This window comes from Tachyglossus aculeatus, chromosome X1, assembly GCF_015852505.1.
Source record: "Tachyglossus aculeatus isolate mTacAcu1 chromosome X1, mTacAcu1.pri, whole genome shotgun sequence".
Lineage (NCBI taxonomy): Eukaryota > Metazoa > Chordata > Mammalia > Monotremata > Tachyglossidae > Tachyglossus > Tachyglossus aculeatus.
Genome location: NC_052101.1, coordinates 86,241,660 through 86,250,094, shown reverse-complemented (window position 1 = coordinate 86,250,094; position 8,435 = coordinate 86,241,660).

The following is an 8,435-nucleotide window of genomic DNA, read 5'->3' as shown; positions in this document are numbered from 1 at the left end:
CAGAGCACTGTATGAAGCACTTGGGATAGTACAATACAACAATAAACAGTGACATTCCCTGCCCACAACGAGTTTACAGTCTAGAGGTGGGGGAGACAGACATCAATATAAATACAATTATAGATATATACATAAGTGCTGTGGAGCTGGGTGGCGGGGAGGGGAGAGCAAAGGGAGCAAGTCAGGGTGACAAAGAAGGGAGTGGGAGATGAGAAAAAGTGGGGCTTAATCTGGGAAGGCCTCTTGGAGGAGATGTGCCTTCAGTAAGGCTTTGAAGCAGGGAGAGTAATTGTCTGATGGATTTGAGGAGGGAGGGCATTCCAGGCCAGAGGCAGGACATGGGTCAGCGGTCGGCAGTGAGACAGGTGATATGGAAGCACAGTGAGAAGGTTAGCACTAGAGGAGTGATGTGTGCAGGCTGGGTTGTTGAAGGAGAGAAGCAAGGTGAGGTAAGAGGGGGCAAGGTGACAGAGTGCTTTAAAGCCAGTGGTGAGGAGTTTTTGTTTGATAGGGAAGTGGGCAACCACCAAAGATTTTTGAGGAGAGGGGTGACATGTCCTAAACGTTTTTGTAGAAATATGATCCAGGCAGCTGAGTGAAGTATGGACTGGAGCGGGGAGAGATAGGAGGTTGGAAGTTTAGCAAGGAAGTTGATGCAGTAATACAGGCAGGATAGGATGAGTGTATTAACATGGTAGCAGTTTGAACGGAGAGCAAAGGGCAGATTTTAGTGATGTTGTGAAGGTGGGACCAGACAGGATTTGGTGACAGATTATGTGGGTTGAATGAGAGAGAGAAAGCAAGGATAATGCCAAGGCTACGGGCTTGTGAGACGGGAAGGATGGTGGTGGATGGGAAAGTCAGGGAGAGGACAGGGTTTGGGTGGGAAGATTAGGAGCTCAGTTTTGGACGTGTTAAGTTTGAAAGGACTAAGCTAGAGTTGAAAGGACTAAGCTAGAAAAATCTTTGGTGGTTCTCTGCTGCTCTGTGATGTTACGAATTTTTAACAGTCACGTTTATTCAAAATCCATCTCTCCAAACAAAATCCTTGGTTGAGCACAGTTAGTTATTTCGGGGGAAGAGGAGGCCTTGCATAGGCATGATCTCTTCCAGCTTTAGGGTTCTGTGATTCTCTGCTGCCCTCTTGTGGCTCTGAGTGTCTAGGCGCTGGAGAATGTCAGGAGAATTAATGCCTTTGAGCACAGAGGTAATCTACCTCCCTAACACCCTGTCTGGGCCTCGGCACCTGAACCTGTTTTCAGCGTGGGTGAAATGACGGTTGCCCATGACCACCTGTTTTAAGGAGCTGCCCAATTTATGCTAACATTCATTCATTCATTCAGATCCGGTCTTAGGGACAAGCTACATAAGGGGCGATCAGATTTGGCAGCTTTTCAGGCACTAGAGCCTAAAACTGGCTCTGAGTGAGTAAATGAATATCAGCACATAATTATCTGGGGCTAACTGAGCGGCTCTGGGCAAACAGGCATTTCGAGGCCCCAGGCTGGGGGAGGGTATAAAGGGCAATAAAATGGAGTCAGAGTGAAACCAGGGTAGCCATCCAGTGTTTCTAAAACAAGGCAGCCTGGTTTTCAGCTGGTCTGTCTCCTGTCTGGTATGGATATGGAATTGGATGCTTTTATGCTGGATATTTTGATTATCAGTTCCCAGCCTTCCCCACTGTGGCTTCTGCTTGTCAAGTTCCATGGCTTGGAAGCAGTACCCCTATTTAGACGGTCCTGAGAGGGGAGAACAGCAGCTCTGGGGCAAGTGGAGTGTCAGGGATTCTCCCTCCCCAGCCCTCTAGAGAAATACTCTGGCTTCCTGTAATCTTGGCCATACACCTCAATTTGGTTGTTCTTCCATTAACACCCCAATTTCAACATATCCAAAACTGAACTCATCTTCCCTCCCAAACTGTCTCTTCTCCCTGACTTTCCCATCACCATTATGGACAGGTTACATGTCCTTTAATTCTGTTGTATTATAATTTTCCCAAGCATGTAGTACAGTGCTCTGCACATAGTAAGCATTCAATACCACTGATTGATTGATCACCAATGACACCACCAACATCCTCCCCGTCCCACAAGCTCATAACCTTAGTATTATCCTTGAACTCTTTCAACTCACAAATTCAGTCACTCACCAAATTCTGTCATTTTTCTTCCACAGAATCTCCAGGATCCGCTCCTTCTCTGTCCAAATGGCCACCATAACAGTTCAGGTGCTTGTCTACTGATTGCATCAGCCTTCCCGCTGACCCTCCTGCCTCTGGTCTCACCCTCTCCAGTCCATACTTCACTCTGCTGCCCACATCATTTTTTTGACCATTGTTCTACGTGTGTCTCCCTACTCCTCAAAAACTTCCCATGGTTGCCCATCCCTTTCCACCTCATAACTCTTCACCATCAGCTTTAAGGCCTACAATCAGTTCTCTCCCCACTACTTTTTTTTTTTAATGGTACTTGTTAAGCATTTACTATGTGTATTAAGCGCTGGAATAGTTACAATAACTCCTCTCAGGGTTGCACCTGGAGAGTTTCCAGTATTCTACCAGTCTCGACTAAGGGAAGAAGAACGATTACAGATGGAGGTGGGGCGTTCTGGGAGAGATATGTCCACGGTGTCGCTATGGGTCAGAGATGACTCGACAACATAAGACAAGACAGATACAATATAATCACGTTGGACACAGTCCCTGTTCCACCTGGGGCTCACAGTCTAAGTAGGAGGGAGAAGGATTTAATCCCCATTTTACAGATGAGGTAACAAAGACACTGAGAAATTGAGTGACTTGCTCAAGGTCCCACAGCAGGCAAGTGGAGGAGCCAGGATTAGAACCCAGGCCTTCTGGCTCCCAGGCCTGTACTCCTTCCATTAGGCCATGCTACTTCCCACTTATCTTCACTCGTCTCCCACTAACCTAGCCCACACCTTCACTCCTCTAGTACCATACTATCCACTGTGCCTTGTCTCTCTCACCATAGACCCTTTCCCCTACCTTCTGCTTGGAACTCCCACTTCACATCTGACAGATCACTACTCTCCTCGTCTTCAAACCTCTGCTAAAATCATATCTTTCAGGAAGCCTTCCCTAACTCAGCTCTCATCTCCCCACCTAATTTCCTGAATTTGAGTTCCCCCAACCCAAGCACTTGTGTCTTCACCCCATTCACCACAGCAGAGCAGTAAATATCTTTATACTCTCTCGCTTGCCCCTTATCTGTAATTTATTTTAATATAATGTCTGTCTCCCTCACTAGGTTGTGAGCTCAATCAATCAGTCATTTATTGAGCATTTACTGTGTGCAAAGCACTGGACTAAGCACTTGGGAGAGTACAATATAACAAAAGAATTGGTAGACAGGCTACTAACTCTATTGTACTCTCCCAAGTGCTTAGTCCAGTGCTCTGCACACAGTAAGTGGTCAATTAGTCCCCAAAAGGAAATTATGACATGTTATATCGAGCATCTGGCATAATATACAAGATGTCACGTGTTCTCTTTTCTGATATCCGTGAGGGTGTCAGTGATCTCTGTCAGTGAAACAAACAGGCAAAGTGGAGAGAACCGTGGTGAGAATAAGGGCTATGGAGTGGGGAGAATAGGATTCAGGAGGAATTAAATTGCCTAGACATTTACAAAAATAGCTTTTACCTCTTAGAACTGTTAATCCCAAAATCTAAAACACTAGGTGCCCAGAGAAACATGACCGATTAATAGAAAAAAGTAACAGCCTCTCCATGTCTGAGCACTCTTTTCTGTAAAATGAGATGCAACTGCAGTCCATGTCTACAGCCCCACTCACAGTAATAACAAGAATTAGGCAAAGGAAGCACTCTAATCTGTAGAGTGCTCGGAGACAAGCAACGAAGGACCACAAACCCAATTCTCTCTCCCCTTTCCCCACCCCAGCAGTGGGGGAGAAACCAAGCTGCAGTAGAGCTGCAGTCTGATGGGGGCAAGAGGGATAAGGAGGGAGAGTATTCCCTTCCTTTAGACGTACTGCACTAGTGCAATGCCAGCTCTGGATCTGTACGTGGCATGGCAGAAGGGAGAAGAGGCAGGCAGCATGCCATCCCAAGAGTCACGACATTAGGCTTCCCAGTCTTGCTGTGCCTGGCATCCTTCCCTCTGCCACAAAACATGCCACCCTAATCCCTGGCACACAGGGTTGAAATGGCATTTGACTGGGGAATAACCCAAAAGATGAAGAGTAACAGCTATCTAGTAAGGCGAGACTCGACCAGGTCTATCAAGGGAATAATGAGAAAATCATTGCTGAGGTTCATCCTATTGTTTCTTGGTCAGTAATGAATAGATTTAGAAATAATTACTATATTTCAGCGTTTTGAAAGTAGGCACCAAATTTCTCTATTGAAAACAGCACATATGGAGAAAATAGCACAACTTAAATATTTACAAACCACTATTTTCTGCTTAATGATACTGGCATTTCCTTCTGTTTTGATGGCTTTTTTTTGGTCTCTTGTAGGAAGTCATAGGAATTTCTTTTTTGAAAAACTGCTCTGAGAATCACAACTTAAACATTCAGAAGTGTTACTTGCTACAGCTAGTAACCCTGCTCTTTGAGAAACAACCCCCATTCCCACTCCCTGCATGTGCGTGCGCACGCACACACACACACACACACACACACACACACACACGCGCGCGCGCGCGCGCGCACGCCTGGCCACAAAATGCAGGTTTGCTCAGAGCATTTGAAATGCTAGTGCTTGCCCTGCTCTCTTGCACCCCTGCTATCCAGCCCAGTCCTGGGATAGTTTAGTGTCTACACAAAATTCAATTCTTAAACCTTTGACAACACTCCCCCCCCCAATATTTGACCACCAGGACATCAATGACCCTAGCCCTCAGCCCTGGCTCTCTCTGCCTTCCTAAATCCTCGGAGCCTTTCAGTCCACTTTCTCCAACTTTGCCTGACAATGGTACCCCAGTCCCAGCCAGGCCAGTCCACCTATACACCAGAACTGGTGAATGTTGTATCCTACCTGGTGAACTAGTGAATGTTGAGAAGCAGCGTGGCTCAGTGGAAAGAGCACGGGCTTTGGAGTCAGAGGTCATGGGTTCGAATCCCAGCTCTGCCACATGTCTGCTGTGTGACCTTGGGCAAGTCACTTAACTTCTCTGAGCCTCAGTTACCTCATCTGTAAAATGGGGATTAAGACTGTGAGCCCCACATGGGACAACCTGATCACTTTGTATCCCCCCAAGCGCTTAGAACAGTGCTTTGCACATAGTAAGTGCTTAACAAATGCCAACATTATTATTATTATTATTATTATCTGCAGTTCTAGAAATATCTCCTGGGTTGACCCTCCAAATCCAGGCACTAACTAACCCCACATGGTCCCAGTTTAAATGCAGTCCTTTTTTTCCCAGAGTGATGGCCTTAAATCTTGACTCCCTTTCAACTGGCCGTAACTCTACTGCAAAGAGGAGTAGTGTATCTGGAGTGATGGGTGACTAAAGCCCAGGGGCGGCTGCTCCTCCGAACCTGCTTACAGTCACTCTGGGGCCTGTTCAGTCCCCCTGGGAGCCAACAAGACGAGTATTCAAGGATGGAGATTCGGTTTCTCAGATTTCTGGGTTTCCAGAGCTCAGAACAAAACCCAGGTTAGGCACCTCCCCCACACCATTCACCGATAGGTCCATAATGGTAAATATTTGCACACCCAGAAGGGGAGGGAAGAAGTGGGGATTTAGGTGCTGAAGGGAGGGAAGGTGAGGAGGGAGGCCAGCCTGCAGTGGAGAGGGAAGGAATGTAGGTAGGGAGGGGCCAGGCCTACCAGAAAGAGAGGGTGACATACCTAGAATGGGAGAAAGCAGCTCTGTAGGGGGGTAAGCCCATGGGAGGTAAGAGAGAGAGAGAGGTGATAAGAGTCAAGACCTAAGACAGGGAGACCTCACCTCTCAGTCCTGGGGAGGGGGGTTGGGCAAGTTCCTCAAGATAGCATTATGCCCCAGTTTAGGCTAAAAGTAACAACTGAGAAACACGGAGACAGAAAGGAAGGCTGAGTGATAAAGTGACAGTGAAATACACCCAGAAGCAAAGATATAAAGAGACAGAGTTGCAGAGAAGGCCTGTAGGTAAAGCATGGGTTTAGGGGTGTTTTACCCCAATGTCTAGGTCCTCCCTTCCCAATCCAGAGACCTGGCAGTTGGATATAGTAGGGAGATTAGAAATTAGAATACAGAGCTTAGGTGTCTATCCTTTCAGATCCCTACAACCCCTCTGCAACCAGCCCTCCCCCAGAGGCTCCCAATTCTGGCTTCTGGAATGGGGAGAAAAAAGAAGCAGTGTGGCTTAGTGGAAAGTGCCCGGGTTTGGGAGTCGGAGTTCATGGGTTCTAATCCTGTCTCTGCCACTTGTCTGTTGTGTGACATTAGGCAAGTCACTTGACTTCTCTGTGCCTCAGTTACCCCATCTGTAAAATGGGGATTAAGACTGTGAGTCCCACGTGGGACAACCTACTTACCTTGTATCTACCCCAGAGTTTAGAACAGTACTTGACACATTCATTCATTCAATCGTATTTATTGAACGCTTACTGTGTGCAGAGCACATAGTGAGCACTTAACAAATATCATAATTATTAAAGAAGCAGCTTGGCTCAATGGAAAGAGCATGGGCTTGGGAGTCAGAGTTCATGGGTTCAAATCCCAGCTCTGCCAATTGTCAACTGTGTGACCTTGGGCAAGTCACTTAACTTCCTGTGCCTCAGTTACCTCATCTGTAAAATGGGGATTAAGACTGTGAGCCCCACGTGGGACAACCTGATCACCTTGTATCCTCTCCGGCGCTTAGAACAGTGTTTTGCACATAGTAAGTGCTTAACAAATGCCATTATTATTATTATTATTATTATTTATTCCCCTCCAATCTTCCAGTCCTCTGCTCTTCCCACTCCAGTTCCCACCTCCTTTCTCCTTTACAGTCCTGGGGGAGCATCACTATAATTAAATTTAGCAATGCCTGCTACTCACCTCTCCTCCCCAGTCTAGTAAAGCCTGCTTAGTCACTAACCACTCCTCCCCATCCACCTTGCCAGGAGCCTCTTCCCCCCTGCAACCTGGTTTGTTCTGGTCTTTCTGGCTTTGCCCTCCCACCAGCCTAATATCGCTAATGCCACTGGAGTTCAGCTTGCAGCCTTAGAGATGCCTTTCTGAACACGTATCTAGTGTAACACCTCTGGTGGCAGCACAGAGGAAAGGGAAGCTCTCCTGCTATCCGAAGGCGGTAATATTTGAGTGGGCAGGGGGGCAGCGGTTAACATTCGCCTCTCTGGGGAGAGTCCTGCTCTGCTCCCTACTCTCTCCAGCTTTTGTCTCGCTTCAATTCCTTCTTTGACGTGGGGAGGGGAGCAGGGGAGGGGCGTGGGAAACCGGTACCTAAACAAGGGAATGCGCGTCAGGAGGCGGTGGAACCGCATCAAGGGCGCAGCCAAGCCGGGGGCGGGGAAAGGAAACGAGCAAAGCGCTTTGAGATCTCCAGATGAAAGGGTCTGAGTCCCGCGGTGATTATTACCTAGAACACCGCGGGAGGGGAGCTTCCTTCCAGATGGGCTTCGTAAGAGGATGACACCTCAAACTTCCAGCATTTGCTCATACTGGAGTCACAGGTCCAGAAGAGATGGCAGCGGCCCTAGCTGAAAGGGGATCCTGAGTACTACAGGGGTTCATCGTCGCTTATCTTCAGGGTTGAGGAGTTTCCAGGAGAGGAGAGGAAGGGCTGAAGGCCCTCCCCTCGAAACATTTCCTTCCTAGCCCTATCCCTCCCAAGCGCTTAATACTGTACAGCGCATTACCCGCAGTGGGTGCTCAATAAATACCATAATCCATGGCCCCACACTCTTCCACTCCCTCCTCCCCACTGGCGGAGGGACTACCCAGTAGCCCGGATCGGAGAGGACAGCTCATGCGGCTGGGTTCTCCTCGACCTCGGGATTTCTTTCTAAGTCGAGACCCTAAGGGATGGGCTGTCCGCCTCCCTTCACCTCATTTAGATCCCTAACCCCACGGCTGACGTCATCCCTCGGGCTGATTCAGTTCTGCGTATTTGCATGTGTGCTTTCCAGTGGATGGATGCGTATGTCCATGGTGTGTGTGTGTGTAACCCCCCCACCGGCTCACCACTGGCACCCTCAGGCTAACTCTCAGCCCGTTCTGTCCTCCGCCCTGGGTGTTACCGGGCAGGTGCGGTCCCGGCGATCCCATGGCAACCGCGGCATAGGGCCCCCGCCCTGGGCCAAACAATCAGACTCCCGAGCCTCCCAACCGAACTCCAGCCCCGTTTCCCCTTACGACTCCCCGTTCCTTTGTCCTGCAGTCTCCCAACTGCAACTTCTCTAGCCCCTTGCTGTTCGGGCGGGGGGGCGGGGGCAGTAACCCCTGCCCGCCACCTCGT